General features: G+C 42.8%; 1 protein-coding gene across 2 annotated transcripts in view; it reads left to right on the forward strand.

Annotated features, from left to right (window-relative positions):
* Positions 1-25,234, forward strand: part of LOC121584790 (LIM/homeobox protein LMX-1.2) — a 64,650-nt gene that overhangs the window by 29,777 nt on the left and 9,639 nt on the right. The window lies entirely within an intron of this gene.

Consider the following 25,234-nt stretch of genomic DNA (forward strand, 5'->3'; position numbering starts at 1 on the left):
GCATATACAATTAATTTAACAAAAAAAAGCATTATTATTTAACACTGTGTACTCAAAATGAGTCACGCCATTTGCATGATGGTCAATAGGGACAGGCGAAATTCTTAATACTCCTAAGAAAAGCAAACATATAAGTATTGAAATTCATCTCTGTTTAAAATCATATTCTCTACTCCATATTAAAAACATGTAAAACTTTGAAATGTTGTAATTTAAGTGTAGTTTGATAAATGTTCTGACAAGTTATAACACTAGTACATCTTGGGACACTGACAATACTGAAATGTCACCGAATCTGTAGAATGACCCATGTGTTATTTCATAGTTTTGTTGTCTTCACTATTATTCTACAAGGTAGAAAATAGTAAAAATAAAGAAAAACCCTGTAATGAGTAGGTGTGTCCAAACTTTGGACTGGTACTGTACCTCTGCCCTCTAACCTTTTTATTTATTAGACAATCCCTCACCTGTAAAATATGATATATTAGAGGTCTTCAGGCAGATTGCTGCAGCTGCACATAGATTAATGGCAAGGAGAGTGTTTTAGTCTGGGTAGTCATTTGATTAGCTGTTCAGGAGTCTTATGGCTTGGGGGTAGAAGTTGTTAAGAAGCCTTTTGGACCTAGACTTGGCGCTCCGGTACCGCTTGCCGTGCGGTTACCAAGATAACTTATGACTAGGGTGGTTGGAGTCTTTGACAATTTTTAGGGCCTTCCTCTGACACCGCCTGGTATAGTGGTCCTGTATGGCAGGAAGCTTGGCCCCAGTGATGTACTGGGCCGTACGCACTACCCTCTGTAGTGCCTTGCGGTCGGAGGCAGAGCAGTTGCCATACCAGGCGGTGATGCAACCAGTCAGGATGCTCTCGATGGTGCAGCTGTAGAACGTTTTGATGATCTGAGGACCCTTGCCAAATATTCTCAGTCTGCTGAGGGGGAATAGGCTTTGTCGTGCCCTCTTCACGACTGTCTTGGTGCGTTTGGATGATAATAGTTTGTTGGTGATATGGACACCAAGGAACTTGAAGCTCTCAACCTGCTCCACTACAGCCCTGTCGATGAGAATGGGGGCGTGCTCGGTCCTCTATTTCCTGTAGTCCACAATCATCTCGTTTGTCTTGATCACGTTGAGGGAGAGGTTGTTATCCTGGCACCACACGGCCAGGTCTCTGACCTCCTCCCTATAGGCTGTCTCATCGTTGTCGGTGATCAGACCAACCACTGTTGTGACGTCGGCAAACTTAATGATTGTGTTGGAGTCGTGCCTGGCCATGCAGTCATGTGTGACCAGGGAGTACAGGAGGGGACTGAGCACGCACCCCTGAGGGGCCCACCTGTTGAGGATCAGCGTGGCAGATGTGTTGTAACCTACCCTTAACAGTAACCGTAAAACAAAACGATTACACGTTCATTACTGTACATGATATTAGTCATATCAAAATAATGTGGCATTAGTGTGCATTAGCTTGTTTTATTCCATTTGTATAATGAGGAAGTTTTGGTGGACTAATCACGTGTCAGTGTCTGTTGGTCATCTGATGTGGTAAAAGGTCACCAGTTGTTCTTATTGAAGTGAGAGCTGTTGGTTTGACCCCGACATACAGAGAGAGTCTCCTAGGTGGCTGGCATGATTGTCACTCAGCTCTGGTATTTTTTTAATCATTTGATCTGTGGTGGGGACCTCTTCTGAGACCCGGGTGACGTTTAGCAGTCTGCAGCTCAGGACCCCAGGGCTCGTCTAAGTCATGCCCGTATCTGAGCTGCCGTTATTAGCTCTGCTCTCGAGAGCGTGCGGCTCATCTCTCCCCCGAGAGCGGCTGAGAAATGGAGAGCGTCGAGCAAGGCTCAGCGGTGGAGGGGCATATAACTGTAATTACTCCATTGATATTCCTCACACAATAACGCTGTCATCAGTAATTTGCATAACCCCGCTCTCTTCACACAGGCAGATGAATGCATATGATATTGTCATGTGCCTCAGGGAGTTTATATTATTTATGGATATATGTTTGTCTCTCCTTTATGCTGCCAGTACTAGAAATACAGAAGCTATGATGAAACAGATGCTGGATTGTGTTTAGTTTAGCAGTGCAACACAATATATTGTGTATTTAACTGTACTGGCCTCTGATACTGTAATCAAATATAATTGTCCTTTAACAGGTCCTTTGGTCTTTCTGCTGACACAATGGAATTTTTCCACAGTGTGATTTGTGTGATTGGGATCAGATTTGTGTGATTTCTCTTTAACACTTTGGCTTTTGATGGGACATCTTGACAGAGAAAGTGAGGTACGATGCGTTAGGTGGGTGGATGTCCGTGTGTGACACATTCTCCGTCTCTATAGATGAGGGCTGAGGGGGGTCACTGGATGCCATAGGGCTTTGCCTCAGCCCTCAGTTAATGGGCATTGGTCATAGGCTGTCTTCTCTTTATTTCCTTTGCTCTCCTGCACCTGTCCTCCCAGCCACGTCTCCAGCTGGAGTAGGGCCCTCAGGCACCGCATCATTTGTTGTTGTGAAGAGCCAGGGGGGTGGAGGATGGGGCGACTGAGGAAGATGTGCTTCAGAGAGAAGCCATCGGAGGGGGTGGGAAAAGCAGGCGTTCCAGTCAAATCTCAGATGTTGAATATTTAATGATGCCTGGAGTGTTTATTTAGTTAGCCTGTCGATTTTTACTTCTCTGTCAATAGCAGTTCCTATGTAGCAGCTACCGTGTAGCAGCGTGCTGATGATCTCTAGTGTTTCGCCTCCCAGGAGAGGCCCGGCGCTAAACGCAATTATGGATTTTCTTCCACCGCAATGTGTTTGATATTTTTACTGATCTAATTTGCAATCTGGTAGTTTATTGTTTGGCATTTTAGTGGCGCTCAAGTGGCGAGGCAAATTTGATTTTCTCTCATAATTCTTTCTAACATCATTAATGCTGTTAGCACATTCACACAGATCTGAAATAAAGCCAGAGAATCCTCCCATAGATGAAAACATTCATTTTTTATTGTCTCTACCCTATTTTCATTTGACTGATTCTGGTTCTAATTACAAATCATCTTGGTAGTTCAATGTCTATGTGAAATATTACATTATAATAGGATTTGAACGGTGGGACCCGTTGCTCTGCTAGAGGCATGTACTGCAAGTTCAATAAAATGTATAGAGCTTTTGTGGGCATAAGAGGGTGGAATCAAAACAGCATTTCTCTTCGTAACATTGTAGGCCACATTCTCAGAGACAAATGAGGGCATTTCTCACGACAACCACAGAGGGTGTTGAGGCAAGAAATCTATCTGATTGTTTTAGAAGGCTGCATTGTGGTCCGGGGTGTTTTTGCAGCAGAGCTAATGCTGTTAGCATGTAGCTCTGTGAGTGATGTGTTAGTTAGAAGCCCAACATTAGAGCTAGCTAATGATGTTAGCATGTAGCTCTGTGTGAGTGATGTGTTAGTCAGATGCCCAGCAGTAGTGCTAATGGTGTTAGCGTATAGCCCTTGAGAGGGATGTGATCGGTTAGCCAATGATGGATGAGTGTCGTGTCACCAAGGCCTGCTTCCTCACTCGAGGAGCTGTCACCTTCATAAGTGGACGAGCAGAATTAGTGCTGAAATCCGAGCCTGCCTAATCTGATGGTATGCTTGACACACAAAAGGGAAAAAATAGCCCTCCCAACCAGTGATGAATGAGTAATGGCTACTATAAACAGAGCAGTCAAAGCTGTGTAAGGGAGAAGGGACTGATACTAATCTTTCTGCCTCATTTTGAACCATTCAATATACCTGCAAATGCAAGTGGTACTTGTCATGGAGTCTCTCAAATTTGGTGGCTCAATACATAGGACTCGACTCCTATTATACTTTCTGGCCATCTATGTCTTAAATACTTTGTTGGTTATAATCTGTTGCAGTATGAATATCCATACTTCCCTATAGTGAATCCTTTAGCCTGAGGATCTAGACATAAGGTTACCATAGCTCATCCCTGTAGAATGTATGGCACGAGAGGAGAGTGATGTGAGTGTCATGGAGAGCACACAGCAGCATACCACCACTGGGGTGACTAGCAGGGCATGTCACACACACACACACACACATGCACTCCACATATTCACGCCTGACTTTGTTTCCAAAACAAGCATTTGACACGTCAAAGGCAGACCCCGCCCTGTTCAGAGCACCGCATCGTATTAGTGCAATTTAACCTTTTCTCACCTGACTGACTGACACACTCTTCAGCCACATAGCTAGCAGGATTAGATGGCTATAATTGGGAGCTATGTGTGACTTTTATTTTCTTTAACACCATCAAATAGGAGTCTAGGCTCACTGAACCTATGACCCAAGGGTTGTAGAGGCCACATTGATCAAGGACTGTACTATGGATGCTTAGAATGATGTGACAGTGCTACATTTTGTTCTCGCCCAATATTAAATTACTTATAGTTAGTTATGGTTCACATTTCTGGTGTTGCTTTTCTCAAAGTATATATATTTTTTTAATTGGGGGGAGATTATCTGATCAAAATGTCAAAGGTTTATTTGTTTGAGTAGATTTGGACCAGTGGGCCTCAACCATGAAATGTGAAAGCAATATCTTAGAATATCATATGGAGTGCGATAATAAACATATATACAGCTATCTTAGAGAATTCTCTGATTTATTCACCAATACTGTTGAAATAGTCACACCCTTTTTTACACTCTGAGCTCCCTGCCATACTGTATCTCTGTCTCCACTACCTATAAATTATTGGAAGATTATAATCCCATTGAGTATGATGTTGATTCATATGAAGTACCCACCCTCTTAATATGAAGCTCTTTATTAGAGCACACCATGCTCCATAAAACAATAAACACATTGTTTTTATTTGCAATATTCCCCGCAATTGCTACTGGTTAAACCCTAGCCTGGAAATGACTCCCCTTATTGTGTTGAGACATTCCTGACAAAAGACAAAGTCCTCTCTAAGTCCTCTCTAATTGAACACTCATTAAATCATTGTGAACTTCCACTGCTCTCATCTCATGTCGATTGCGGTTTGGGAAGAAACTCTAGTGGAGAATTCAGAGCCCCTCTCAGCCAAATCTGAGCAGAAAAAATCCAGTCTGAGAGATGAGCAATGTTTATCTTCCAGTCTTTCCTCCACATAGAAAACAAAAATCTAGTTCCGTTATCAGAAAAGGTGAGAAGGGGGAGAGAGCTAGAAGGAGAGGAGGATTTCACTGGGAGAGGAGAATGTCATCCCTACATAATAGTTTATGATTCATCCCTGCACCTTTGACTAAATAATGAGAGATGACAATTAGAGCAAGCCATGGGAGTAGGAGTCAAAGGGCTGAGATTCCTCTTGGCAGAGGCAGCCCTGTCTGAGTGTGCTCACAGCAAACTCAATCCAGATGTCACGGCCCGTGCTGCCATAAGCCCAGGCTGCTGCCAGAGCAACACAACAGAGCCTTTCTGCCATCCACCAATCCAATCTTTCAGCCAATGTGCTGCAAACATGACAGGAGACTCTCCCGGAGAGAGCTGGGGACGGGCCCCCACTCCAAATGAAAGAATTCCAGCTAGCCCCCCTAACAAAGCCAAGGGCTGCAAAGTATCATTTCTGCACATGCTGTGATTTATCTAACCCTTGGTTTGTGTCTGTATCCTTCACCTCCCTCCCTCCCAGCTCTCTCCCTTCTCTCTCCCGTTCTCTGTCTCTATTTCTCCCAACTTACATATGGGAGATCAGTGAAAAGATTTGAGGGGTGTGGGAAACACTATCATATACTGTAAGTAGGTCTATAATACATTTACACAGAAGATACTTAAATATCCTAAATTATATGAATCCGTATTCATCTATCTCTATTCAATTTTATGCTGAATATCTATTGTTCTATAACACTTTTTTATTTCATTTATTTCAGTTATTTCAGCCAATACATAGCTGAGAATCTAATGTGTTCCTTTTTCTTTCTTTTCTTCAGAGGGGTTGGGGGTGGGGGTCTTGTCACTCAGCACGGTGGCAGCATCAATGGGCCAATACGGGAGAGAAAAGGCCAATAGAGCGCAATTGATATGTTTAACAAATTAGCCGTGATGACGGCAGGTGTGATTGTGGGCATGGCAGTGGGGTCAGCTCGTCATATGGCCGTTAACAAACACGATATTGCACTGCTGCCTGATCTCTCCATTCCCACACAATGGCATTAGAGGCTCCCCAGGGAAATAAAGAGTCCCTCTACCCTATCCCCAGTGCTCTTCAAATTAACTCCCCAGAAGGTTAAGCTCCCTGATTCATAATTATTCAAGCCCTTTCTCCCCATCCACCCTCAACCCTTCTCTCTCCCTGCCACTTCTCCTGAGTGGCACTTGCCTTTTTTGTGGGAAACCCTAGGAATTAGATTAGCTAAGACTGACCTGTGAACATATAGCCAGATGACGGATCCAGCTTGATCTCTGCCTGTCTAGCTGTCTTTCTATCTAATCTAGCTGTCTATCGCTCAGATAGCATGTTATTGCTTGTGTGAAACTCCCTATGGATGAGGCATTTTCTACCTCACCTTTTCTGTAATTGCATAGGTGTGTGGCTCTCAGAGAGAAGGCCATGGTCATAGATCTCACTTGCATGGATATCTTTATGATGACAGAGATGGTATCTGCTGCTGGTGCTTTAGATGTGAGGAGTGAGAGATGAGTATTAGTTCCTTTAGCATGTATCAACGTCACAGATAATACTGTAGGACAGCCAACTAACTAAATGGCATGGTATGAGCATGAGGTTACAAAAAGAAATAGAAAATAATAAATTGACAGTCCACAAAAGGGAACATTTTAATGCCAATGCATTCTTTTATCTGTATCTGAGATGTAATTTGTGATTTTTGTTGGCTCCTAGTAGGGTAATAATTTATTCCTCATATCCACCATCTTAAAAGGAATGCTTGTGGTGGTCAGAAGTAATGCACTGTACTGCTCTTAAAAGCAGCGGCATTTCTAATGTCATGCACAATGATTATTTATGGTTTTCAAGGATTTTACCATTTTGGAGCCATAATGCATTTCTTCCATACAATACTGTATGGATAATCCAGTAGAGGAGAATACCGGAACATTCTGATTTGCTAATAATTGATAGCATAAGAGGCAAACTTGACTATGTATACAAACTGAAATATTCTGTAATTCTGCTGCCACTACAGTCAGTTTTAACCTGCAATTTATCCCTGACCTTGTGGAATTACACAGAGACATTATGTGAGAAGCAGGAAATACCCCCTTAATAGATGTTGTGGTTCTCAATCAGTGTAAATCTACTGTGGGTAGGTATTTCTCTCCTCCACCGCTGAAGCAGTGGAGCTGTGGTTTCTCCAGAGGCCTCAGTATGTAATGAGGAACTTTTCTGAGTCTGACTGAGGGTTGTTGGGCTCTTTCTCTTCTCCACAATCACATAATTGATCTCCTGCTTCTACAATGTACAAGGAGGGAGAGAGAGCTCACCGTCTCCATCTCATGACAGATATGTTTGTATTTAGTGCATCATGGTAGTGTTATGTGGGTCCTGCATGTCTCCAGTTTTTTTAATGGTTTATAAACCCATTCCTTCATGGCCTACAAAGGGTTAGTTACAAAACAACAATGTCCCGTTGGGCCCTATTAGGAGACGGAAAAAACACACACACTTCTCGACCAGGTACCCTAATGATAAGTCGGCAGTTTAGATAATGACTGGGAGTGAGATAAACTGAAATGTGTATTACCGGTAATTGGATCTGCAATGTGCTACCCCTCTTACACATCAATGGGCTGTGTATTGTTGCTCTTGTTCACCCAGTTTACCAGTGGGAGCATGAGATGGACTGCCAGTGATAAGTATGTCTCTTTATGTCTTGTTGTAGTGCTGGCTGATTTCCTCAACCAGGAAGTTTAGGGCTCAGGCCATAGACATCAACACAACCCACAGCAAATCAAACTGGCTTTAGATAAATAACTCCAGAAAAACCCTGACTTGTATAAACATCATGCCCTATGTTGGAGAGGGAGGTTCTGCAGTGGCTGAACCCATCGTTTGTTCTCAGCTCTATTTTTCTTTGTGCTTTTTTTTTTATTCGGTTCTCGCATGCATGGTCAATTAGTGATAGGTTGACACATACCTGGGGCTGTCAGAATGATGGACTTGAGAGGGCTGTTCTCAAAGGTGGAATAGAAGTAGCAGTCATAATAGGAGGTGTCAGGCAGGCCTGTGTGGAAAGGCATGGGGACCCATAGATGGGTAACATTTCAGAGGCATGATGGAGCCTCAGGGACCTGCAGCCTGGATCTCCCTTTAAAGAGATTAGCTGGCAGTGTTCGACCAGGCCCAGGTCCACCCAGAGGGCCAGGAGGAGAGAGATAGACACCAGCCCATTACTGTGGAGCTGAGGGCCCAACACAAGCTTCATTAATAATCTGATGATGAATCACTACCTTAATTAACAATTTATAGCTAGTGCCTGATCCCTAGCCTCCTCCTCTCAGCTGACTTCTTAAAGGTTTGTATACAACACTTCCTCATGTATTTGCTTTCTTTAGTGTAGATATGTAGAGGAACTGGTAAAAGAGATGGCGATAGTACAAATTGTACAACGGGGGGTTTTGAATTCCCATAGTTAGAGTCTATCCTGTCCATAATATACTAGACAACACACATGGCCACATTCATAAAAAGTGCCATTGTTTACATTGTTACCTAGCAACCAATGTTCCCTCTAAACTGCACATGTGCACGGGCGCGCAGTAGCCCTGAGGCTGCTGTCACCAACCGGTCGAATCGACTGGTCGATCTCCAATGCATTTCTAGTCGATCACCAAACATTTCTGTAAAAAAACAATGATAAAGCATTGTGTTACTATTTGTTTTATTCGTCTCAGGTTGTTAGCGGTAGGTGCACCGGATTCAGCTGCCCTGCGCGCCGGGTAGGCGAACTGTTGCCATTTTGAACCATTTAATGTGTCTGAAGGTACAAACTCTGCCTTCCCGGTGGGCCCGGATAGCATATCAAGTGCACCATAGGCCTACTGCTGGCTAATCGGATGGCTCAGATTACCGTGTCTGCAGTAACGTAGCAGGCATAAAAGGAAACTACAGCAAAATTGATCATGTGAGATTTCAAAATGTTTAATACCATGACTAGAGAGAGACTATCAATGAATATGCTTGAGTTCATGTTTAAGTTCTTAGCACTGTCAACACTTTATATTAAACACTTTTATAAGCCATAAAATGCGTATTCTTCCTATTTCAAGGAACTGCAGCAGTAATGAATGAGTAGGAAAGTCTAGCTATAGGCTTGCGTTGCTATTATTATTAGCGGGTGGGGTATTTTTTCATATCTAGGAATATTTCACTTTCTCTGTTCATAGGAGTAGCAACATGAATTTGTGCTTGAGGCAGAAATAATGCTGTGTGACTCGAGATTCGCCATCAGCTGGAAGACGGTATCCCTTTTTGGTCAGTGGAGGAAAAGGAGAGCGGATTGATGTTGAGAGGCGTACCCTCAATCTGCTGCTCTCTCCCGCCACTCTGCTGAGACTGGCCATCAGATGCAGGCACCATCAGCCCAGAAAATAAAAATAAAAAGCAAATTCTTTAAATGTATGCTCACTCAGCTGTGCCTCACAAATAATACAACAACAGATCTATTACCGGTGTGATCATATAGCCTACCTCAAATTTTGAAATATAATAATTTTAAAAAATGGCCTGAACAACAATGCATTGGGCAATTCAAGCAAAGCCAATATGTGGTGATAATGTATTGGGCCTATAGTTTACTGCACAAACTTTATTGCTACAGTACTGTTTTTAATTGGTTAATGTTGCATAGGCCTACGTTTTTTAAGTCATGTAAAAATAAATCTGAGCAGTAGATCTCTGCTTGCATTTTGACTCAGAAAGTGATCTTGACTCAGAAAAGGTTGGTGACCACTGTTCTAGAGTTTTCCCTGTTAACACTATCAACGTTTCCCTTTATTGTGGCAATTGTGATCGAATCAACGCAATATTAGCCACGTTCAATGCAACATACCGAAACAAAACTAACTGTGCAAAAGATTTTGTTGTAGGCAGAATGCATAGGAGTAGGATTCTATTGCATTGACACGCACGACTTAGCCTGTACTCTACACAGACTGGTGCGACATAACCGATTAGAGCTGCAGTAGGTCTATATGCAAATAGACCATTGCCATATATGGATCTGTGCCATTTACTTTGAACTGGACTTATGGATATATACAAAGAAATGTCAATATAAAAACAGGTAAAACAAAACGAAAAGCAGCTTGTCTTCTTTCCAGCTTCAGTCTGAAGGGATTGTGTTAGCTGTGTAGTTGGCTAGCTAGCAAGGGGGGAAGCGCCTCCATAGCAACCATTTTTGTTTGCCATAACAACCTGCTAAGTTCTGGAACTATCAACCAGTGCTTGGGTAGTTTTTCTTTACATGGCAGTCAATACGAATAGAACTAACGACCAGAGAACACCTAAAATTGCACTTGCCAAAGAGTGTAAGTGAATGTAGCATCACGTTTAGTTGAAAAATGTAAGGTTTAGTAAATAATTGTGCTTTTCAATGCTGGTAACCCGTTGTATAAAAGAAATAATACACTTGAGTCCATGTGTTATGATATTTTAATCATGGCTGTGGTGGTCTTCTCGGCTTCGCCTCGTGGCTATGACCACGCCACAGCCATGATAAAAATGTCATAACACATGGCCTCTCATATATTATTGCTTAAATGTATGATGCCATATTTAAACAGATGGATGGAGCAGTTGGCAAATAAAGGGACAAATATAGCAAATGCACTATAACTTTTTTACTTTTACTCCTGCGCGCTGTGGTCTTTCATTTTGGGTGTTTTGTTTTAGATATTTTCATCAGTTTCACCACAATGTTATTTTTTGCATGTGAGTAAATGCGGGGTCATATTTCTTAAACTCTTAATTAGATAAGGGAGGGGCTAATTACATCAAATTAATTATCCTCAGCTCTAGAAATCAAGCAGTTCTATTGGAAATAAGGTTAGGCTCCCCCTCATCCATCATGCCCTAATTAACCAATTTACAGGCCAGCCTTTTGCATGTGGCATTATTACCTTGTCATAAACAGTTACCTTTAAAATCCTTGAATCAAGCAGTGATAGCAGGAGCTTTTATCACATTAGTTTGTGCTACTGTGTCAGCCTCTTTCTGCCTAAGATAAAGTACACTCCAAATAATCCTATTACCAATGCTGGGCAGAGACAGTGCAAACGACCACTAGTTAAAGCTGCCTGATAATTCCCTATAATTAAGACATACTGTATTGTCTCCCACATAAAGGCTTTTTAAATGGGAATATGGTGCTATTTCACTAAACAACAACATCTCTGCGCCTTTATTTAAAAAAATTATGCAAATATCTTTTAAATGCACAGAGTCGGGTGGATGTATGTTCCCGCATTTACATCCTCACGGTTTCATCTGAAGTGTCAGTCAGTGGATGCTGTTCTCATGTTGCCTTTTGACTGTGTGGACTGACTGTTCTGACCACATTAGACACACACTCCCAGCGTTCTCATTCTGCAGCTGCGTGTGTCAAGTCACACTGTGACCATTGTCTGAGGAACACAAAAGCCACCAAAATGTTTACTCCCAGGTCAGAACTGCCTCACTGTTTGTCTCTCATGACAAAACCAGAGGTTCTACCATCTATGAATCTTTGAGACACACACTAGAGTCTGATAACTATTTATTTGTTTGGAACCATGGTGGTCACAGTATGGTCACAGTGTGTTGTGGATATCATTTATAAGGGTGCACCATAGGGCCAGCAGCCCTCAAAATCCCATTCAGTGATGAAAGTGTACTCAGAAGCACATGGGGCTTGTCTTCCACTCTGTGCTGGAAAGTGAATTAGTGAGTGACACTGGAGATAGAAATGGGAAAAGAACAGTTAGCTGTGTATATTACAGCCCATGGTCAGGGAGAGAGGAATCAGATAATTGTGTGTGTGTGTGTGTGTGTGTGTGTGTGTGTGTGTGTGTGTGTGTGTATGTGTGTGTGTGTGTGTGTTTGTGTGTGTGTTTGTGTGTGTGTGAGGGATAGGGCGGGGTGGGGGGGCTCATCACTCAGTGTTTACTCACAGTAAATTGAGTTGAATAATGGTGTTTCTCTGAGGCCAGACAATGGCCCAGGCCACGGGTGATGGGCTCAGGCTGTGGAGGAGCTGGACCAGGGCACTTCAAATGAAAGACTGGGCCTGGGGCCATGGTGACACCAGTCGTGAAGCAGACACTCCTCTGACAGGCACCTGGAAAGGACAGCGGGGCGAGGGGAGAGGAGGTAGGGGTGTGGGGGTGACGAGGCCTCAGGGCTCTGTCATTAGGGTATAGAGGTGGGAGGTGGAGAGATGGGTGACTGCGCTGAGGATTGGAGATCTGCAGGCCCTGGTGGCACAGGGGGCCACACACCCCCTCACCCCCCTGGGACTGACCTCGGCTGGTGGGGCGCGTCAGCCTGTTAGCCCCTCAGCACGTCCCCATAACCTCTGGCTCTGTCTGTTCTTCACCACCCCTACCAGCTGGGTGCTTAAATGCATAGTGTGTGTGTGGGTGCTTGTGTGCATTTCCTCCTACTTGTCTGTGTGTTTCAGCTGCTTTTCATTGGCTTTAAGCTCTGCCTCTTCCCCTTCATTTATCATTCTGTAACATAAAGTGCTGCCACCGCATTATATAAACAGCTGCTTTTTGCAAGCAGGGCCAGAGAATGGGCTGCTCCCAGGCACGATGAGGGGGCTGCATGTGCCCAAAGGGAGTGTAAAATTGGCTGGTGAGTACACACTCTTTCACTAGCTGAGAGGGATCACTAAGGTTGTCAGTGTAGGAGGATACATTCACTGTCACCCTTTCTGAAGAGAAATCGAGATCCATATCAGTCGTTTGTATAATGAATCGTGTTTGGTAGACAAGCCACATTCACTGCACATACAGCTGGTACAATGTCACATACCCTAGAAAGGTTAGATCTCTGTTAACCAGGATTCATTCTCTTACCTCACAGCTGATGGCACTTACAGGGTATGTTTAGAAAATAAGTCCTGCCGAGATCAAATCCCTTGATGGCCAGTCAGAGGGGTAGTGTGCAGTCAGGAGCCATGGTTAAACCAGTGAGATGAGTTGGGGTCAGTGCTGGTAGGGAATGTGGGGAGTCAGTGTGTGGGTTGGATTGTGGGGAGAGTGGACGTGCTCTGCCATGCTTTACCGTTCCTCTCTTTGCCTCGAAGGCTCCACGTGAAGAATTTTGTCCAACCTGTTCTCTTCCAGCTGGAGTGATTCACACAAGCACTCAGCCAACGGCATGAAAGAGAGCTGTGTGTTTGTGCGTGTGTGTGTGTGAGTGTGTGTGCGTGTGTGTGTGCGTGCGTGTGTGCATGTGCGTGTGCATCCAACTCACATCCATAGTTCAGTGAGTTACGAAAATGTTGTGTGTGGGGGGTTAAAGATAGAGGGCATCTCAGACAGACAACTCCTTTGCCAGATCTCTGGAGGCGAAATGCATGCTTGAATACTTGAAAACATGAACAGAATAGCCTCATGGTAACATAAGATGGCAACAAGTAGGGTGGAAAAAACCCATTCAAGATTAAACAAAAAAATACCTCCAATTCAGATATACCAATACAAGTTTCAGCAAGTAAGGGAAAACTCAGACAATTATTTATTGTTCTTTTGGGGTTGTTATTTGTCCCTTGCACAATGTCTAGACATTACAGTATGTTAATCTCACCGCTGTGATGCAGAGACATTGCTGTTCATGGTTTTCTCACTGTATTGGAGCACATTTGATATTCTTTATGCCGTTGTTATAGAAACTGCTGGGCTCTCTGCACATAGTAAATATAGCCTTATCATTCCAGTTTCACAAAGGGAAAATACTATTGCTCAGGTGCTGTGGCATTTTCAAGATGGAAGGTTTAAAACACAGAACAGACCACATAAATAGTGTTGTAAATGCTATTTTAGGCAATATTGCAGACTTTGCATTTGAATCCATCTTTAGGTTTTTAAACAAATATTCTGAAAAGCAGATGAAATATTAAAGGCCCAGTGCAGTCAAAATTCAGTTTTCCTGTATTTTGTATCATATTGTACAACAGCTGATGAAATTGTTACCTAGAAATTATTTGATATTGAGATAAAAATGGCTGCATTGGGCCTTTAAGGCTCAATATCTGCAAACAAGGAATTAATTGCTAACCCTCTCATTGCCTGCAGTAACTTACCTCTTAATGAATCTTTGCAGACCTTTCCAAATGATTTTATGATTGCCCTCTCATTTGATGATTGCCTCTCAGGGAAAATGCTGAATATTCCTCTCTGATTGTCATCCCTTACTCCAATTACATAACAGTGTCAAATCAAATGCGTTAACATTTGAAAATAACCCAATACCTAATAAAGGGGTATTTGAGTGCAGGATTTTCTTCCATTGTATTGATTTGGAGTGGCACCAGACCAGTTCTGTGACTGTATATCTGTGTGTAAAACAAAACCAAGTCATGTCCATGTTTCAGTTGTATTATCATACCATAACTGACCTCTTTATGGCATTGCTGGTCTATGCATCATGCTGTGGCTTTGGCAGAAGGTCCAGAATGCTTTAGCCAGTCAGTTTCCTGCTTTCCCTGACATTCCAGAGGAATCCTGGGCCATCGCTCTATCTGATCTTATCCTCTGCAGTTTCAGTCTCTCTCTTTAAAAGCTCGCCAGCTCCCTGTCATTGGTGCAGTGATATATGAGTGACAATTCTTTGTCAACAAAATGGAGAGCACCTGACTTCAGCCTTTATATGCACATATAGTCCATCTATTTTAGAATACACACCGTACGGCACAACGTAATTTTTCAGTAAAATGCATGTTTTGTGTGAATGCTTCACTTCATGAATACACATTTTTTATTTCAATCTTCCTCAATTGGCTCCTCTCTCACAAAACATAGACAATACAGAGATAATCAGGCACTGAGAAGCTTTGTGATCTCACAATGAACTTTTTTATTTGCCTCGGCCAAAGATACTTGATATTTATAGGTGGTCTGTAGGCAGAACAGTGGAGTAGATTATGCTTTTTGGGGGAAACAGCAGGTTTTTGGTTAGCTCTGTGGTTTTTGCGTGCCGCTCTCTCTGTCTGACACATTCCAACACTGCCCCCCATCACCAAGGCTCTGAGATACCAGTTGGTTTCTATGGCTACGGCCATACATTCATGCCAGCCCTTCACACTGAAAGACATATTTGTTTGGCTAGTGTAACTATGTCACACAAAAAGCTTTTTAGCATAACACCTGCTAATCTTGGATTTAGTCTTTTGAAGGGGCCTGCAGATCAGAAATTCAAATATATTATTTGCATGCTAATCTGAGTGTTAATCCCTGGCCTTTGGGTCCTGAAACATCCTGTCATTGAAAAATATAGTTGTTTTTTTCATTGGCTTTCTCTCTCCCATCCTGTCCCACTCTCTCTCATTTGTTCCCTCTAACATTTTACATTATCTGTGGCTTCATCTTCTAAAGCTTTTGATGTCCCTGTCAAGAAAAAGCCTTTCATTATATTTTTTGATAGAACCAGAGTTTACAGAGGTCCTTCAGTGAACTCTGTCCCTTAAAGAAGCAGCAATGGGATTTAGAGTAAACCTCCTCCTCCTCTCCCAGCAGCGTCCCAGATATCTCCCTGGTTAATGTGTGCTGTGCTGTGCTCCCTGCCTAGAACATGTCCTTTAAAGAACACTGCCTCTGTGTCCTGGCTGTGGAGGTGATGCTGTGGTGTCCTCACGCTGAGACCCTCCAGGATATCCATCACAAACATGTTATAGCACCTGCCAATGTTGCCATGGCAACACGCTTTCCCACAAAACAATCTTTAATCAGATCTTTTAAGAGCATTACTACAGTATGGTTAAGTTGCCTGCCTTCACTCTGGGCAAATCCTGTCAAAACCTTTTTGGAATTAAGTTTCCACGTTTTAAGGGAATCTTTTGTAAATTGGACAACGTATGACATTATGAAATTATATAAATCATTTCATTTTACAACCCAAATAATTTTTTCAGAGTCAACTAGGGGAGTCAGATGAGCAGCTGTTGACTGTATTTCTCTGTGTGCCTTGCTGTTCACAGCTGGGTGCCAACCTCCAGTATGCCTATTAAATGTGCATTTGTATACTTAGCCAGACAGGAACATGAGGGCTGAAGGGGGATGTTCAATTCCGGACCCTTGAGAATGAATGAAATATATTTAGAATTTCTGTGATAATTGTGCTGGAAATTTAACATTTTGGTTTTTATTTCTTCTAATCAGTGCTTTTCTGTAATTGAGATAATAGCCAAGGATAATTCAAGCTGATCTCCATCGAAAGTGATATCAAACCAGTGGATCAGAGCAGTCTGAGTTAAGAGGTTTACATTGCTGAGAAAGACAGGGAATCAGTGGAGAGAGTGAAAAAGCAGGAACACAAACAGACGAGTCCAGCTCCCATGGACAAAAGCTAAGCCCTGGCTGCCTCGGATTCTTCTCTTCAGACTGATTTTAGGCTTAGGCTGAATCTCTGTTGAATAAATAGAGCCCCTCACCCAACTATTCAACATCACAATAATCACCACATCATTGCTGATAATTAAAACCTGGGCAAACACTTGTCTGCACCAATATCCTAAAGTTGAGAGGAAGCGGAGGGGGAAAACACACATGGGATTCTCTTCCAGATTGTCTGACTATCCCTCTCTACCTATTAATCCAGTGTCTTTTCAGCCATGGTAAACTCCACAAGATGGACAGGGCATGGTTTGGGGTAGAGGGGCAGGCCCCATTGGCCTCTGCACGGAGCTGTGGAATTTTTCATTAGTGAATAGCTGGGTCACAAGTGGATCCAAAGCCATTTTAATATTGTGTTCGCCACAGATTAGGAGCTGAGAAAAGAAACCAATGCGTGATGTTCTCCACCAGACCCTGTCTTTGCATATTTGCAGAGCACCTTATATTACTGTTTGTTTTATTTCTTAGTCCAGGAACTTCTGGGGTCAATAGTAATTATAAAGCCCTCCGCTCCAAATGTTTATTTTTAACAATTTCACAGCTGAATGTAAAAGCTGATGTTACATATCTATTTCTCCCCAAAAAGTCCCCAAATATAATTCCAGTTTTTAGTAATTAGAACCCCATTATTCAATAAATTTAAACAGCCATGTGCATCTTGATTCCTAGTAGCACTTCTGTATTGTGTTGAGTTGAGTTTAAAGTTTTTTTTGTGTGGCTTTAACATTTCTTCTTAGATTGGTGTTTGATGGAGGATCAGGTCATTCATCATCAAAGACCTCCATATTTACTTACAGAAAAAAAAACTGGAACATTAGCCATTACTCTTGGTTTATTTTATGTACTGTGCTTTTACAGTACAGTGTCTCCATGCTTGAAGGATGATGTCAGCCCTCAGATGCAGTGGCTGGTAATGAGTACACAGACCCAGAGCCTCCTCTGCCCTAACTGCTGCCCTAAGTACAGCAGGCCTCAGGTCCACTGTCATAAGAGCTGACTGTATCTGTGGGCAGTTATAGGCCGCAGTATACTCCAAAACATCTTATAACTATTACTCCAACTGTAGCTAGCCATCGCCAGCTCCCTCTCTCAAAAGAAGCAATCACCCAGGATGCCTCATTGAGTGGGCCAAGCCCTTAATGGTGGGTCTGCTGCACCTCACCTAGATTAGCTTGGAAGGGACAGACAAAGAGCCCTGCAGTACAGTTATTACAAATATAAAATGGGTGCAGAGGAATTTACAGTGGCTTTAAATGGGAGCTATCCCCAGCCCTTGCTCTGTTCTCAGCAGCTCTCATTTGCAGCGCATGTGCTGTTAAGATGTCAAATCTCCAGCAGGGCGGCAGGTGAGATGGGCCATACAAACAGCTTCAGTTACTGTCGGCTAGACTGACTGGTTTGGAGTGAGAAGAAGCAGAGCACTCTTAATACCAGTCTGGTAATTCACAGCCTCCTGCCTCATTTGTAGTGGAATCAATTCAGCTGTTTTGAATCCAAGCACTCTTAATACCAGTCTGGTAATTCACAGCCTTCTGCCTCATTTGTAGTGGAATCAATTCAGCTGTTTTGAATCCAAGAAAAAGGTCCAGTTTAGAGACAGTTACAATGGCATAATGGACCTAAACCTTTAGACCAGGGATTGGCAACTTTGATGGGGGTGGGGGCCACAAAAAAATTGAACTCATCATGAGGGGCAATTTTATAACTCATTTCATGCAATTCTAAAAAAAATATGCCATGGGAAGGAAAGAAAAAGGTGTAGTTTTACAGCTAAATTCCTGCAATTCTACACATTTTGCCATAGGGTGGAGGCAAATGTTTGCAGTTTTTAATATGATAACTGAAAATCAATGGGCCCCACCCCGGTCAGCCGCTATAAAACATTTTTTAGCTGACATGGGCTAATTGAGTGACTGCTGATGCACAACCAAATATTATTCTAACTCTCAGCAGTAAGTTGAGACCAACTGGACATTATGAAAAAAAAGGGACAGTCGGGTGATTACCTTGAATATTATGCTATTAATTAGCAAATGTACGTGTAGATGCAATATTCAGGAAGGTAGTCTATTCTATGTATCGTAAGACTAGCTAATTTTTGTGTTTTTTTTTCACCCACTCTTTAGTGATGACACTGTATGTGTGGATGAAGAGCTTGAATGTGATGTTGCGTTGAGCATCCACCCTCAGAAACTACAGCTGTCCAAACAGCACTTGTGTACCTGGCTGCCTGCTCACCGGCTTAGTTGTGTACTCAGCCTCTTCTGCTGGCCAGCCATTTCATTGTCCTTTCACATTTCAACACTAGCTTTTTTCTTGCTGTGTGCTACAGATGTAGGATCTTAATTTGATCACTCTTCTTGCTGAGAATGCAGATGAGCTTTGTGATTTACATACATTCACTGAAAACCCACAATAACACATGATTATATTAACAGTATTGCACTTTTCATGTACCCTACTTTTGGCCAGGCTAACCACCGATGAAGCAACATTATGGACTAAATGTTCAAATCCTGTTGCGCAGAATTATTTTGATGTGAAAAGAAAATATATGTCAAATAAAGATCCTACACCTGTAGAAGTACAACTCTTTCCCTAACATGCAGAGAACGTTATCCCGCTAGCTCTCTTGACTACAGAGTGAAAAAGACAGAGGTTAAATGTATGGTGTTAATTTGCATCTGTTATAAACTCATGGGAACGATGGTGATAACGTAGCAGAAGCAGGCCTTTAAACTCAACACCAACACCATGGGACTCCATACGTCAGACTTAAGTACCCAACAGGTTGATCAATGCTTGGAGGAATGTGGGTGTTGCTCTTGGCTCTGTGTTCTGATGCTTGGTGCCGCAGAATGTCTTTTAAATGATAGACAGAGCATTGTGATAGGCAGCAGTGACATGTCAGGGCCCTGGCTGATTAACTGTCTGACCTTTTCCTATAGGTGTGATGAGGCTCTCCCAGGTCCTTTTATTCTCCTGCAGTTGACTGTTAGGTTATGCCCACAGGGTTTACAGTGTCTGGGGATCCTGAAAGGCCAACATGCTACAGTAGAGCACACCTCCACAAACAAATAACACATTTTAAGGGAACAAACACCAGCTATAGAAGTTGATACATTTTGCCATATAATGCGATGTGAAGACATTTAATATTGATACCAAACGACATGACACAACTGACTAAAAGCAGAGGACTGTTGTGTGTTGTTGTGTAATAGAGTGACATTGCCCAAACTAATATGACTAGCTGGCTGGCTGTCTGTGTGGCCAGAGGCTTGTCTGAAGAAATCTCTCAGCATTCCAGTACATAGGAAATCATGTTGTCATAGAAATACTGTGTTCATCTGAGCCAGACCGGCAGTGGGGGTCAAGTGACAAGAATAACACCTCCTCAGCCCAGACTGTGACTCACTTTATAATGTTTTAAACATAGTGACATTTTGGGGCAGGTGCATATGAGCTATTATGTAGCTTGCTTTAACAAGACATCTTAGCAAATGACAGTCTTGTGAGAGAGTTGTTACATTCAGCAGATGCTCTTAACCAGAGAGACTTACAGGAGCAATTAGGGTTAAGTGCCTTACTCAAGGGCACATAAACAGATTTTTGACCTAGTCGGACCAGGGATTCGAACCAGCAACCTTTCGGTTACTGGCCCAACGCTCTTAACTGCTAGGCTACCTGCCGCCCGTTGTTGTGATGGAAAAGGACCCTTTGGGCCATTAGTGGTATGCACATTTTCCTCTAATGCCTTTTACTTTTACCTGCTGGGAGTTTAATTAAAAAACAGAGGCTCAATTTAAAGCCCATTACTATGCTAATGTATTAAGAGTTGGGAGGGAGGTGATTAAGCAGCTTTTAGAGCTGACTGGAGCTGACTGGAGCTGGCCCTGGGGACTGGAAGGATGGCACTTCCTAGTTGGCTTCATTACTTTCTATACGTATCTATACACACCAACCTAAGATACATGCTGAGACCATACTGCTATTGAGCCATACTTTTAGGATTATTAAAATGAATGCTGCTAGATTACAATTGTGTGCTCTAGATTTGAAATTGGATTGAGTGTAAATGAGCAAGTTTTGTGTTGATTTGGTTATGATGACAGTCCATACTCTCCCATGTCAAGTCCCCCTCTATGTGTGTTTTACAACTGTGGTTATCAATGTAAGAAAAGTAGGGTTGTAGTTCTGCTATATTTGGAACATGTGCCTCTGTGATCTAACATGGAGGGTGCTGTAGTAACCAACACAATTGTACATAAAGTGATTTTCAAAATGTTGAAATAAAGTTGAAAGGGATCGCCTTTATTCATCTATGCACCAAAGAACATCTGGATATCTAATATTTTTGCATGAAAATACATCCACAACCAGTAAATCTGTTCAACTGTAAACCTCATCCTCATATTCACGCAGTTACACTCCAGTCTTCATTGGAGCAGAGTTACCATGGAGCTGCTGTTTATCGGAGCTGTTATGGAGCTGCTGTTTATCAGTAACTTTGGCCTCTGGTCTACCCCTTCTCAACCCTCTCTCCCTCCACCCTTCTCCTTTGTCTCCAGGACACCGGCGGCTTGGGCTCTTGTTGGACTGCAGTGGAGATGGATAGTTGGAGAGAAAGGTCAAGCCAGAGATGTAGCCTGTAAATAAATCAATGAGCTTCCAGCCATGCGGTGTTGACCGATCGCTCCACAGGTCCTCAGTCTGCAATCAGTGTCCGGAGGCCTTCCTGTGGCTGTGACCCTGGCCCATACACCTCATCTCTCACGTCTGGCTGATTGACATGGCTAGCCTCACAGGCCCACCCGCTTCCTAGTGAAACAAGGAGGATCTTCAAAGTGATAGTTTACAGCTGTTCCGTGGGTTAATCCTGATCCTTTCTTTCTTTTGAAGGGGATGCCAGGACATAATAGCCTGGGCTATTCTTCACTAAATTGTTATGGGATTTCTCTGGTTATTCAATAGCAAACGGGGAGTAGGTGATACGAGAACATGTGTTGCTAAATGTACCATGATTATCAAACCACAAACTCCTCCATACCCCTCTCTCTCCTCCGGCCTCCTCTTTTAGCTCACCCACTCACACTGATACTTATCACTGCGGCAGAAGCATTGAAAGTAATGTCTTTAGTGGGAAATCATTGGCAACATGTGGTGAAAGCTTAAGTTGTTGTCACACTTTATTAAATTGCCTATAATCAGTTCAAAGGGAAAGTTCATACTTCTCCAGCGGGCTTTAGCAGGAGAAAGAAAGAAGAGGAACAGGGAGGTGAAAACCCACCACTCCCATGGCTGAGGCCTCTCAGCTGCACTGCTTAGCCTTTAACCATGCAGGGATATTTTTTGAAATATCTTTATCTGACAAAGCTTGTCAAAATGTTTGGTCTTCTCCATTTGAAGGGGTGCTTTGAGGGTTCATAGCTGCACCATATCGAATACAACTATGCTATGCTGTAGTAATAGTGCATTGCTCTAACGAGGTGAGAGTCTCGGTTCTTGTAAATCTCAACTGATAGAATGTGTACATGACAGAGAGAGAGGGAGAGAGTGAGGGAAGAGAGAGAGACGGTGAGTGCTAAGAGATGGAAGGATGGAAGGAGGAATTGTGTGGACAAAGGATTGGAAGGAGATAATGATTCCCTTGGGAGTCCTCTTAAAGGTATCTGCTGAGAGTATCTCTTCTTCTAGTGATGAGGTCCAATGCTGAGAAGGTCTGGGTAAATATTGACACTTTGCTGCTGGAATCGTGATCATTGATCCACACAGGAGGGTCTTATGGGCTGATCTGTGCACTCAGGTGTGGCAGGAGAGAAAAGCAGATCCTGACTGCAAACGAAAGCAGGGACAGAGGATCCTGCTGGTGGTCCTCTTTTTGGTCCCTGCTCTATCTGTGACCACACAACAAACGTCCTACCTCAGCCTTCAGAGGGGTTCATATTGGCAGCAGTAGAAACTGATGGATCTTTAGCAGATATTGATTTTGATTGAGTCAGTTGGTCATTTTTTTGTCTTATGAGTCATAATTAAGCAATAATGCCCGAGGAGGTGTGGTATATGGCCAAAATACCACGGCTAAGGGTTGTTCTTAAGCACGACGCAATGCGGAGTGCCTGGATACAGCCCTTAGCCGTGGTATATTAGAAATATACCACAAACACCCGAGGTGCCTTATTGCTATTATAAACTGGTTACCAATATAATTAGAGCAGTAAAAATGAAGTTTTTTTTATACCCGTGGTATACGGTCTGATATACTACGGCTGTCAGCCAATCAGCATTCAGGGCTCGAACCACCCAGTTTATAATCATATTTCTACGTTTGGATGAAAGTAATAATCTAACCATGCTGGCCCAACAACTGTTGCATCTCTTCCCTCTTGCCCCATTAGGCTTAGCCTACACTACAAACTGCAGACCCTGTTCATCTTATGTCTGGAGTCAGCACAACCAAGTTGATGTGTTTATTATAGTATTTTTATGGATCAGCGTAATCATCATAGTCCACGTCTTTCCCCTGTCTCCCGTGGGCATGTTCGCCCCACCGCCTGGGCCTCTATCTGCTAATCAGGTAATGTTAGGGAGGTTGAATGGCGTGCCTCCCCCTGGTCGGCCTTCACTGCTCACACACTGGTGTTGTTTTAAAGAGCATTCTTTAGGAGCTGAACTTGGAAAGGTATTAAAGTGGGATTAGGGTCCTCCACAATCCAGTGCTTGTGTCATTCAGGGAGCTGGGTTCTCTTCTCTGCACCGCATCCACCCACCCCCTCTCTGTTTGATTGTGGCTAGCCGCGGGAGTCGGAGTGACTGGGCCTTTCAAAGGAGAGAGGTAGGGTTAAATCTCTAGTCCAGTGCTCCCTGCTAATTCCCCTTGTTCCTTAGAGAAGGATTTACTTCTGCTGCCAGCTTCTGAAAGGCCCTCTCTGCCCATCCGAAAAGTTGCTGTTGCCTTCCTGTGGAGGTGTGGTTGCCATAGAAGGGGCGTCATGCATGGATATTCCATCTGAACCCCACTGAGAATGGGGAACAGGGGCCGACAACAGGCTAGAAGTCCGGATTAGACCAGAGGACAAAGCGGGACAGGAAGATTCCAGAAGGGACAAATAGGAATTACAGCACCAAAAATAATGCAAAGTGACAGAGAGGGGAAATAGAAAAATAATGGCTTACAAGATTAGAATCAGAGAGGCAAGAAAGAAAATAAAGAAGGGGCTGAATGAGAATGTTTTCATCTGGGTGAGAAGATTTGAGAGAGCGGTTGAAGGTGAATGTGGAATCCGGGACATATCAAACCATACTAACAAGTCATTTCCTCTGCCTTTATCCTCTCAGACTAAGACGCCAATCATTAGCTAAACATTAGAGCTGGACCTCTGGGCTGGTCTCCACACATTCATCCCCCCATGTCCCTCAATCCCAGCATGCAACAGTTAGACAGTCCATCTTTCTAAAGCTATGAATTATTATTGATCTATCTTTGAAAAAGGAGGTGAACATTTTGATTTGTGTAAACAGCAATAGCTAATATTCCAAGCAACTGCATGGTTGATCCACGAGGGCTTTCAGTGTAACTGATCTCTTTTTGTTTTACACGTACGCTTTTGTGTGGTAGACTTTGGATTATGGATGTTTGATGTCCCTACTATTATCTTGTGATGCATAATGCATGACTATTCATATTAGGTGATCTTTAAGGTTATATGAATACCATATTTTGTTGCGATCACAGTAATTTCATTGTTGAGCAGATAAGCGTAATGTAGGTCAGCAGGTTGTTTTCACAAGAAGTCAGCTTGTTTGCAAAAAGTTATTTTTTAAGGGATTATCCTCTAGGTTTTTCCATAGTTTAATAATAATCTTCTTAACGTATTGTAATAAACGAAAGATGAAATGATTTCATAAAGCCTGTGTGTGCTAATTCTGTTATCTCTGTTATTTTGCCATTATAGTGAGAAAAGTTGGAGTGCGATGTTGGCAATCTTAGGATTGGAGGCTTGTTTTCCCGCTCAGGTCACATGTGTTCGCCACTTTGGATAATAATGGCATATTTTGTATTAAACATTATATCTGGAGGTTATAACCATTAAGAAAATGTCATATTTGCTCTATTATCAATGATTTTGATGGTAATGAGGATTGTGATGATGATACTATTGGATAGCTTATAAAATTACCCATCCACTGGTGTAGAACCAGTCTGATTTGTAGTACAGTCTGATCTGTAGTAAATGGCAGCTCAATGATGGACCTAATATGAGATGTAGAGACTAGAGACAGCAACCAAACGTGTACTATCTTGTTTCAACCATGCAAACAGCTGCTCTACTGAACTGTGTGGCAGACACAAACTCCCTATAAGTTTTAATTCAGCATCTACAATAAAATTAGCATGACAAAACCTTCCCTGGGTTTCTCTCCCCTCATATTTACACATATTCATCACTATCGCTCATCCCTGTCCTGAAACAGCAGATGATGTCAATTGCTCCCTTGCACAATGAAATAGATGTTCACCACAAATAGATAGGCGGCTGCCAGCTGTCCTCCAGACCAACGCAAACAAAGAGCATGCTAGTAAATCCAACTTCATGGCTGGACAAAATCAACCACACTCTCTGTCTCCTTGCTCCAGCTAATG

Source organism: Coregonus clupeaformis, chromosome 16 (genome assembly GCF_020615455.1).
Source record: "Coregonus clupeaformis isolate EN_2021a chromosome 16, ASM2061545v1, whole genome shotgun sequence".
Taxonomy (NCBI): domain Eukaryota; kingdom Metazoa; phylum Chordata; class Actinopteri; order Salmoniformes; family Salmonidae; genus Coregonus; species Coregonus clupeaformis.